This window comes from Amphibalanus amphitrite, unplaced genomic scaffold, assembly GCF_019059575.1.
Source record: "Amphibalanus amphitrite isolate SeventyFive unplaced genomic scaffold, NRLGWU_Aamphi_draft 000114F_arrow, whole genome shotgun sequence".
In the NCBI taxonomy this organism is placed as follows: Eukaryota; Metazoa; Arthropoda; class Thecostraca; order Balanomorpha; family Balanidae; genus Amphibalanus; species Amphibalanus amphitrite.
The window spans coordinates 703462-713262 of NW_024881609.1; the positions used below are offsets into that span (position 1 = coordinate 703462).

A 9801-nucleotide genomic window follows, 5' to 3' on the forward strand; every position below is an offset into this window, starting at 1 on the left:
TTGACCTTCCGTCCGCCGCCTTAGCGTCGAGCGCTTCGGGGAGGAGACTTGCAGGGTTGTCCTTCCTCAGAGGGTCCACTCATCAACAGCGTCTTCTGCCGTTTTCCCTCCTGCTCTCTGTTGTGTTCAGGTCATTGTCCATTTCTCAGACATATGTAGTCGGTTCAGATTTCAGCTGCACCGACACCCGTGGACGGTCGGCGCTGCGGCCGGCGGCCGGCACCCGCTGACGGCAGACGCCACTCAGACAGACCCCGGGAGTATGTCAGGGCCTTCTGCCCGAGTCACCGCCGCGCCGGCCCCTGACGTCACACCAGCTCGCACACCGACGCTATCAGTCGGTCGCGGCGGAGGCGTCAAAGTCGCCGGGCCCGCTGTAAAGGTAATGTGCCGCATATACCCACTGCAGACGCCGAGTCATGCGGCCTTCGCCAGCAGCCATCAAGGCAGGTAGCATTTTAAAAGGAGCACGGGGACGAGTGACTCATCATTGAAACGTTCCCGCTACCACTCGGTGGAGACTGGGGTTCGTCCCCCGTCGCTGACGATATTTCCTGTACAATTTACCTGTTGGAATCAACTGAGACCGAATGAATCCCGACCCGACCGGCCGGCACACATTGAACTGAGATGAGACGGTCGCGGGCAGGGCGTGCGTGTGTCCACCCACCGCGCGGCGGAGCGCGCGTGTGAAAGTGCCGCGGGCGTCGGCGGCATACCTCCGGGGACGTTACCTTGGTGTGATCGACCTCCGTCGGCGGGCTGCTGTCACCGGGAGGGGAGGGAGAGAGAAAACCCGGCGGGAGTCGAGCAGAGCGGCCGACCCTGGCCTCCGGCGACAGAGCGGACCCTGACGGCGGATAAATGGACTCTCGGCCGGCTCACCGAGAGATGAGGCAAAACCAGTGGCGCAGCCAGAACTCTGGCGACGGGGGTGAGAGACGTTCGCGATGGGCCCCCCAGCAAAGTGGGCCCCCTCAACCTAATGGGGGGCCCCTTACCAACAACGAAAGGTCAGATCATTGTCCTGATCATTACCAGCCAAATCGGGGAAAAGAACAAATATCTCTTGATCTGAAGAGGCACGTAAAAAACAACAGCATATTTACAGAAACACGACCATTCTACCCATATTTGATGGACAGCGTGCAATTGATGGCCAGCGGCCGCTCAAATGGGTCGGGCTAGGTCAAAAAGCTTTTAAAAAAGCTCAACATCAGTTTTTCAACTCGGTATTACTTTTGATATAGGAGACGAGGTAGAGTAATGAAATTGTCTTGAAGGTGTTAATCATCCATACGGATCAGTTGATGACCATCATGAACTTCTCAAGTAAAGGCATGACCTTGATCTGCGGTCACATTTTGAAGTTGAACTTTTTATGTGAAATTATAGGTGTTAACATTCGATGCATGTTAACGAGAGAATGATGACAAAGTACCGAAATGTCTCATAATTTTTCTCACCAAAGTTCTTGCAAAAATTCTTAGCAAAACTATTTTGGTAAAATGCGACTATTTAGATGGTTTTGCCCTCTGCTCTGTTGCCAAACCATTGACATGAGGCATTGAGGTCAAATAGTCTTAAATGCGAAAGCGTTTTGAAAGGCCTATCGAATGAGTTGTTCCGCGAAGCTCTAGCTCTTTGGTTCACGAGTTATACGGTTATTTGTGAAAATATAAAAAACAAGAATATTTTCGTCGTAATCTTGTCTTTGTGTTTATCATAATTTTATCATAATTTCATCTTCAATAACCTCAGCGATGACCCAATCGAAAAATGACCTGTACGATTCTGAAGCATCCTACAGCTATCTGTTGCTTTTCTCGTCTTTCTAGCCTTCTTAAATTATGATCGGGTTTGGCCGATACGCCCCCCCCCCCTCCCATGGCTGATTGCACGCGTTAGAGAGCTATCGAACCCACTTTCAGCGCGCTATAGCTTTATACCTATGTCCTCGAGTGTCGAATTAGGCGAAACTTTTCCTTCGATGAACATGATGACGTGGGTTTTGGTTTGAACTGCAACATGACTGAAGCAATTTCTCCATGATTTTCGACGCTCTTTAGAGAGCCGCCTACCGCCGCACTTGTCGCTACGTGACCCGGGAGTCAGGTTAGAAGGGAATATTCAAACACCCCTCAGGGGCGTAAAACTGGAAAGCCTGGGGCCCTGCTCTGCGGGGCGCGGTCGAGCTAGGCTAGAGCCAGTTCGGGATGTTTACAAGCCCACGTAAAGCCCTCAAGAATCTGCATAGAGCACAGGCCTTCCAAGACTTGGGGGTTTAGATATCAACAATCGACATTGTCTTTTGAGACCTGCGTGGTGGCTATCAGAGGTTGGTGGGCCCCTCAAAAGCCGGTGCGGGACCCTCAGGTGTCAGTTTGGAGCCATTATGGACCGGTGTGGAGTCCTGATGAATGCCTAGGCGTCAAACCCCTAGACGTCTGGGTGGGGCCGGGCGGTGAGGCAGGCACAGGCCTGAAGAGAAGAGGAATTTTCAGATGTCGGCTTGGCATCTTAAGGGCCCTGCATGGCTTTCTCAGAGGCTGACATATCGTACTGCGGGAGCTCCATGAGCCTCAAAAACCTCTATGGGCCCCCTTACGCCTGGGGTAGGCTTCCTGAAGCATAAAATCTCTGAGTCTTGAGATGGGCCCATTAGACATGAACTGGGCCATCAATATACATGTGGTGAGTTGACCTGTATCAAACATGATATCGGCTCAATCAGGATTGGGATAGGCCCTCTCAGACCCAGACCACGCACGGAGTACGGACCCTCTCACACATAGGATGATCCTTTCATTCCTGGGATGAGTCTTCTCAGGCCTGAACTGGGCCTTCTCTGACCTGAAATGGGCCCCTCTCAGGCCTCAAATACGTCCTCTAGGGTCTGAAATGGGCCCTCTCAGGCCTGACATTAGCCCTCTCAGACCTGAAATGGGCCCCTCTCAGGCCTCAAATAGGACCTCAAGCGCCTGAAATGGGCCCTCTCAGGCCTGACATTAGCCCTCTCACTCTCTCAGACCTGAAATGGGCCCTCTCAGACCTGAAATGGGCCCCCTCAGCCCAGAAATGGTCCCTATCATGTCGAAAAAGGGCCCCCTCATACCGTAACTGGGCCCTCTCAGGTCTGAAATGGTGCCTCTCAGGCCTCAAACGGACCCTCTCTGGCCTCAAACGGACCCTCTCTAGCCCCAAACAGGCCCTCTAGGGCATGAAATGGGCCCTCTCAAGCTTGAAATGGGCCCCCTCAGGCCTGAAATGGCCCCCATTAGGCCTGAAATGGACCCCTCTCAGGCCTGAAATGGGCCCTATCAGGCCTCAAACATGCCCTCTAGGGCATGAAATGGGCCCCTTCAGGCCTGAAATGGGCCCTCACAGGCATCAAATGGGCCCTCTCAGGCCTGAAATGGGCCCCTCTCAAGCTTGAAATGGGCCCCCTCAGGCCTGAAATGGCCCCCATTAGGCCTGAAATGGACCCCTCTCAGGCCTGAAATGGGCCCTATCAGGCCTCAAACATGCCCTCTAGGGCATGAAATGGGCCCCTTCAGGCCTGAAATGGGCCCTCACAGGCATCAAATGGGCCCTCTCAGGCCTGAAATGGGCCCCTCTCAAGCCTCAAACAGGCCCTCTAGGGCCTGAAATGGGCCCTCTCAAGCTTCAACTGGGCCCTTCAGGCCTGAAATGGGCCCTCACAGACCTGAAATGGGCTCTCTCAGGCCTGAAATGGCCCTCTCATGCCATGGAACGGGCCCTCCTAGGCCTTCGATTAGTTCAATCGGACCTTGGATGTACCCCCTTAAATCATAAAATGGGACTATAAATCCTAAGGGGGGGGGGCTATCAGGCCTGAAAACTGTTTTCAGTCCTATGACGGACCTTGACATTAGTGACAAAAAAAAATTGTCTGGCTGCATAACGTTACAGTTCGAATCGACGGTGGGCCCCTAGGATAAGAGACGGGGGTGAGATCTCACCCCTTTCACCCCCCCCCCCCCTGGCTGCGCCACTGGGCAAAACTGGATTTGATGAATGGCCTCTGGACATAGTGACTAGCTGTATGATATTGTCACTCTCCGATCTTAGCTGTCAAGGTATAGGGTATGGGCGTAAATTGACCAGACTCCCACGACAAACAGGCCTAGACAGGCAAAAGGCTAGGCATTAGGCATGCAACCTTTAAAAACGTTTGCCAAACGGGCGAACTCCCTAGCAGGTATTGCCATGTCGCGACTCGCGAGAAATAAGATCGGACAGATAGCATTAGGAGACAAACATGACTTCATAAGCGAACTGATGGTCGGGTATAGGTAAACATCGCAGCGGTGTCAACGAACTGCAGCCTGCAGCGCACCCTATCCGTCTTCAGCCCCCGTGAAAATAGGTCACACGTCACATGTCCCTGGCAAAGCAGCCATAAACACCGGGATGTAATGAGATGTCACCAGCAGCAGCGCATCATCTCCTAAGAAATGTGTGAAATCAGCCGTCTGCAAAATGCATTGGCTTAATGATGTCGCAAAACTTTCCGACTTATTCGGGTCAATAATTCATAAATTAACGTCACACCATATGAATTTGACATTTGCGCGGCGTTTTCGTTGAAGAATGCTGAATCCGCAATCGAATTTTGCGCGTCATGCAAAATCCGTAAGAATATTCGGAAATCGAAAGGACGGTGGGGTTGATGCAGAATGCAGATGCCCGTTACCCGAAGCCCAGAGCCCTACGGCCGAAGGTTCCTAAATCAGCTATTGGACGTTAGGTAGAGACATTCTTTTTCGTTTCTTTTCACTTTTGGGCGTTTGAAGTCAATGGTTTTAGTCACCTTTTACACCTGTGAAGCATTGTAAAAGCTAAAGCAATGAAAATCTTGGATGTAGATACCCGTGCGGACCGCGTCCACAACACAGATTGACATACAAAATGACCCTTTCCGGTCAAATTAGGTATAACGTTGAGGGCGAGCGGGCTGGTGACACACCCCATACATTTTTTCGCGATTACTCGAAAAGCTCTGGCTAGAGGAAGAGGAAGGCTAGAGGCTAGAGGAAGTTTAGTATACCTACAGGGTGGAAAGTAATTACGCGAACATGTATTTTCTTACAATTTCGCCCGTCAGTGGAGATTTTGTATGAGCGCGGGCTGTCATGGAACATAATTGGTCGTGTTTGTTGTCGCCTTGTCTACCAAAAGTGACCTTACTTTGAAAAATGACTTGGAAGGTCTACAACACGTCTCGACTTCGAATGCTGCAGACGCCATACGCTGCACAAGACCACAATGTGCAAAGATCGCAATTTGGTGTTGCCAGGGAAAGTGTTTGTGATTATTTTGGCTGGATTGGTGCGGAAGGGACTCGGAACGGTCTCGGCACCAGCATTACTCAATTACACGTTTGGTTGAAGCATAATAAAACTTAAGAGGACTTAAAAAGCAAAGCCGTTGGCGGCAGTAAAACCTCGGCGAATTCAGGCGCCGAATGGGTGGTCACCATTTCCGCGACCAAACGACAACAGTCGATCCGAAAACAGGCGAAATGGTTTACTATGGCCGGGTACCCGATCTAAGATATCACGATTCATACATAAATCCGTGAAAATTCGAAAATCAAGCCGTACCAACAATCGAGATGGCCAAAATTCATGAATTAACAGCAGGATTGTCAATTTAAGTTTTCTAAAGACCGGCAAACCTGAACAGAGGAGGACAGGCAGCTGGCTTTGTGGTTGGGTGAGATATCTTCGAAGCTATTTCATCCGTCAAACCTGCAGAACAACGCGTTGGGGGCTGCTGATGCGTCCGACGTCCCGCCCGTCCCAACCTTTAAACATCCGGCAAAGGAACACACATAAGCGTGTTATGAGCGCCCGGATGGTGTCAGAATTGCATGTAGTGACCAAAAAGGCAACCAAAAATAAAGTATACAACTAGTGGAACATCCTTCCAGACGAGTTTCTTTATCTAATCCACCAATGCACCAAAAGGGGCAAAATAATTGAGCGCACTTTTGTGCCCGACGCAAAGAAACTCTTCTTCATGATTGATAAAGTCCTTCCTCTCACGGCCAAAAAGACGCAAGACTGGTGCTTTGAGAACCTGTTCTTCTTCTGGGCATATAATGGTCAATCTGGGAATAGCCCAGACCTCAATTTGATCAAAAATATCCAGGCGACTCTTCAGGAGAGCGTCTAAGAGCTGCTAGTAGCCACCAACATCGATTGCCTCACCAGACAGCTCCAGGAGGCGTGGACTAAGCTTTGGCCTACAGTGCTTGACATGCTCATGTCAATTATGCCTGAACGCCTTTGTAAGTGTATCGCACATAAATAGGAATATATGAAAGGATGAAATTTTCATGTCACCGCCGCTTTTTCCATTGCTATAAGACGAAAAAGTAATTGTTCGCGTAATTACTTTCCACCCTGTACCTGACTTGATTTAAGCAAAACCTTGTGAAACCAACCGCATGTTCAGATCAGGTCACAGACCTACGACAAAATAAGAAATATTTGCGCTGTCCTAAAATGTCGCAACTATGCAACGCAAGTGCCAGCCCCAGGGGAGCTTTCAAAGAGGATGAAACTTAAGTTGTAATGTGACAATTATTCCTTAAATATGCAAGATATTGCAACAAAAATTACCCGACGTTTCGTTTATTATAACGTCATGAAAAGGTTACCCTTGAAAAAGTTATAATAAACGAAACGTCGGGTAATTTTTGTTGTAATATCTTGCATATTTTGAGGATGAAACTTACAGCCGGTCATGGTGGCCTCCCAGTCCCAACTCCCAAGCTCCCACAATTTGTATATCTCGGATTTTTCCTTAGGGTCACCTGAAGTCAGGTCGGTTACGTGACCTCACCGTTACCTATAGCCTATATGTAGGTAACTTGTCAGCGGGGAAAATATGAATAGTGCTATCTTGGCACCGACAATGATTTAAGAATATCTTAATTACATGGAATCGTGCTTTCATACACTCCCCTATTTTAGAAACAACCGTCTATTTCGACGGTCGTTTCTTGTTGCCTGCGGAGGCCAAGTCCGAAACATTAACCTGAACCCGCGCCCCGCTGGGCTATTCAGTCATACGCGCCCTGCTGGGGGGGGGGGGGGGGCAGATTCTGCCGCCCTGTCTAACTTCCGAACCGATGGTCGTAGAAAGACGGGGAAAACGGCAATCGAAAGCTCTCAACAAGGCGGATCTTAAGAGCCCAAATTTTTTGCTTAAGTAGGTCAGAGGTCAGGTCAAGGTCAGGTCAAGGGTACAAAATGCAAGTTTCTACAGTAGGTATCGGTCTTGCACCGTAGTTGCCGAAGAATGGACTGAGACTGATTGCCCAAAACGTGTTCTTAGACTACCAAGACCATATTCGTTGCATACAATGCCATTCAAAGGTCAAGGTCAAGGTCAGGTCAGGTCAGGTCAGGTCACCAAAAACAAAATATAGAAAAGAGCATGTGCGACCCATGTTTTATGGGCCATTTTACTCATAGAATTCAATAGGCACACTCAATAAGTGATATGCCTCTGGATGAATTTCAGGTCGAGGTCAGGTCAAGGTCAGGTCAAGTGAGGTCAAATTTTGAAGTTGGTTGTTAAGGCCTAAAAAGGTGTCTATCAGTTTTTCAGTTTTTTTTTGCAGTTTTTCACGGCAAATCGAATGGTGCTATTTTTGGTACGAGGTCTAGAAATTAAAAAAAAATCATTTTTCGAAATTTTTGTGTGTCGTGACGTCACAAAATTTTGAACAACTCCCACATTTTTTAGCTGATTCTTCTAAAATCTGGTATGTGGGTGCACATAGACCACTTCTCTGACATATATTCCGTTTTTTTCGATACACTCAAAATTTTGGATTTATAATTATTTTCCCAAAAAATCAGTTTTTTGAAAACATTTGGGCCAAAATCCAAGATTTTCAAAAAACCGAGATAGCCATTCGATAGACAAAGTAGAATCACGTTTAACCTTTTTGTAACGTCTTGATTCCTTTAAAAATGAAGATGCTAGCGGCGTTTGAAATTTTGCCGTTTTGAGGCGAAAATGGCGAACATGACGTCACTAAGACCTCAATTTCTCAAAAAAAATTCCGACGGATTTCGCTCAAATTTTCAGCGAACGTGTCAAATTGATGTAGGGATAAGGTACTGAAAGTTTGACGTCGCTGGCATAACGCGTTTAGACGTTATTGGCGAAAAACGGGAGGGGGGCAGATTCTGCCCCCCCCCCAGCGGGGCGCGGGTTAAAATGAGATCAAAGTCGAGAATAACCCGCGCCGGGCCGGTGCTCCAAGATTCCGCGCCGGGCCGGGGGTCTGAACACCCCCCCCCCCCCTTCTAACTCGGCTCCTGGGCCACGTAACGACACGCGGTAAGCGGCAATCGAAAGAACGTCCAAAATAAGGACGAAAACACTTAGGTCATTTTTTTTGGGTCAGGTCAAAGGTCAGGTCACCAGAGGTCACCAAAGGTAAAATGTTGACTATTTCAAGATTTTGGAAACTGCCGACGGCTATCTCGGGAACCGATAGAGCTACAGCGCCGCGGAAAAGCGCATTCGATAGCCATTTTACAGATATTTCTGAATGATCCTCTCAGATTTGACCACAGGTCAACGGTTTAGCCTCAAGAGGGCAAAAACTCCAAAAATAGCCGTTTTTACGAAAAGCGTTTTTTCGGCAATAACTTTTGACTCAAAAGAGCCATGACATAACTTTTGCCAGCATCGTGTTTCTCTTGTCGAGATGCGTCGAATGAATTATAATTTGACCTTGAAAGGTCAACTTAAAAATTTGACCTCAGGTCAAGGTCATGACCTGACCGGAAAAGGTCATGTTGCATATCAGTCGATCCGCAACGTCAAGCCGAACACATCTAAGGCGTTTTCAGCGCTCTAGCACGCCTCTTTCAGAAGTTATTAGCGAAAAACTGTTAGATTCTGTTCGTGACCGAGATGACCTCGGGGACATAACGAGGAGTCACAGTTGCCATTTTCCGGTTCAGTGTGTCAATTTTACCTACATCTCGATGTTTGAGAGTGTCTAGAATAGCGTTCGTGCAAAACGGACGCTTTTCAATTTTCTCCCATTGACTTATAATGGAGAGAGAGAGAGGCCGCTAAATTGACCTGACCTTAGGTCACCGATATCGAAATTCCGAGATATACATTTTATAGATAAGGTTGCTCTTATCAATCGCTGAAAGTTTCAAGGCAATCGATCAGTCGGTGTAGCTACGACGAGCATTCTTATCTTTTTCAGAGGTGAGGTCACTTGGCGTGACCTGGTGACCTGACCTAAGGCGACCTGGGTCTGAAATTTTCACAACATGTGCGGAAAAGATGCACAAACATTAACTTCTAAGTTAGAGACGGGGGGGGGGAGTACCACGCCCCATTTCTTACTTTAGGAGCTCCGCCGTGACCTGCCGCACCGCAAGTAAAGATCACATGAAGACCAACTGGCGACCTTGCATACAGGTCAGTTCCATGAGCCATGTGCCGCGTTTTGGCTTTGGGACTAAACTCGGGGGAAAATGGTTGGCGAAAGCGCATGCCAATCTATCACAGTGCACATATTAGTTTACCAATAGATTATTAACCATAGACAATCGGATATGTACGCGCCTTGCGAAACTCTGCGCTTTATCCATGTTCCGCTGCGGTCATGGTGCGCTCAGCTACCCGCGGTAGCCGCAGTCGGGTCAAGGTCTGGCGCCACCTTCCCTGTACCGGGGGCGGGCGGCAGCGGCAGCTAGCCGGCCGGGTCCGGGTCAGCTCACCGAGCTC

At 48.8% G+C, this 9801-nt stretch overlaps 1 long non-coding RNA gene across 1 annotated transcript in view; it reads left to right on the forward strand.

Annotated features, from left to right (window-relative positions):
- LOC122381100 overlaps nucleotides 1–9801 on the forward strand; it is a 44989-nt gene that overhangs the window by 32145 nt on the left and 3043 nt on the right. The gene's annotated exons all lie outside the window — the stretch shown is intronic.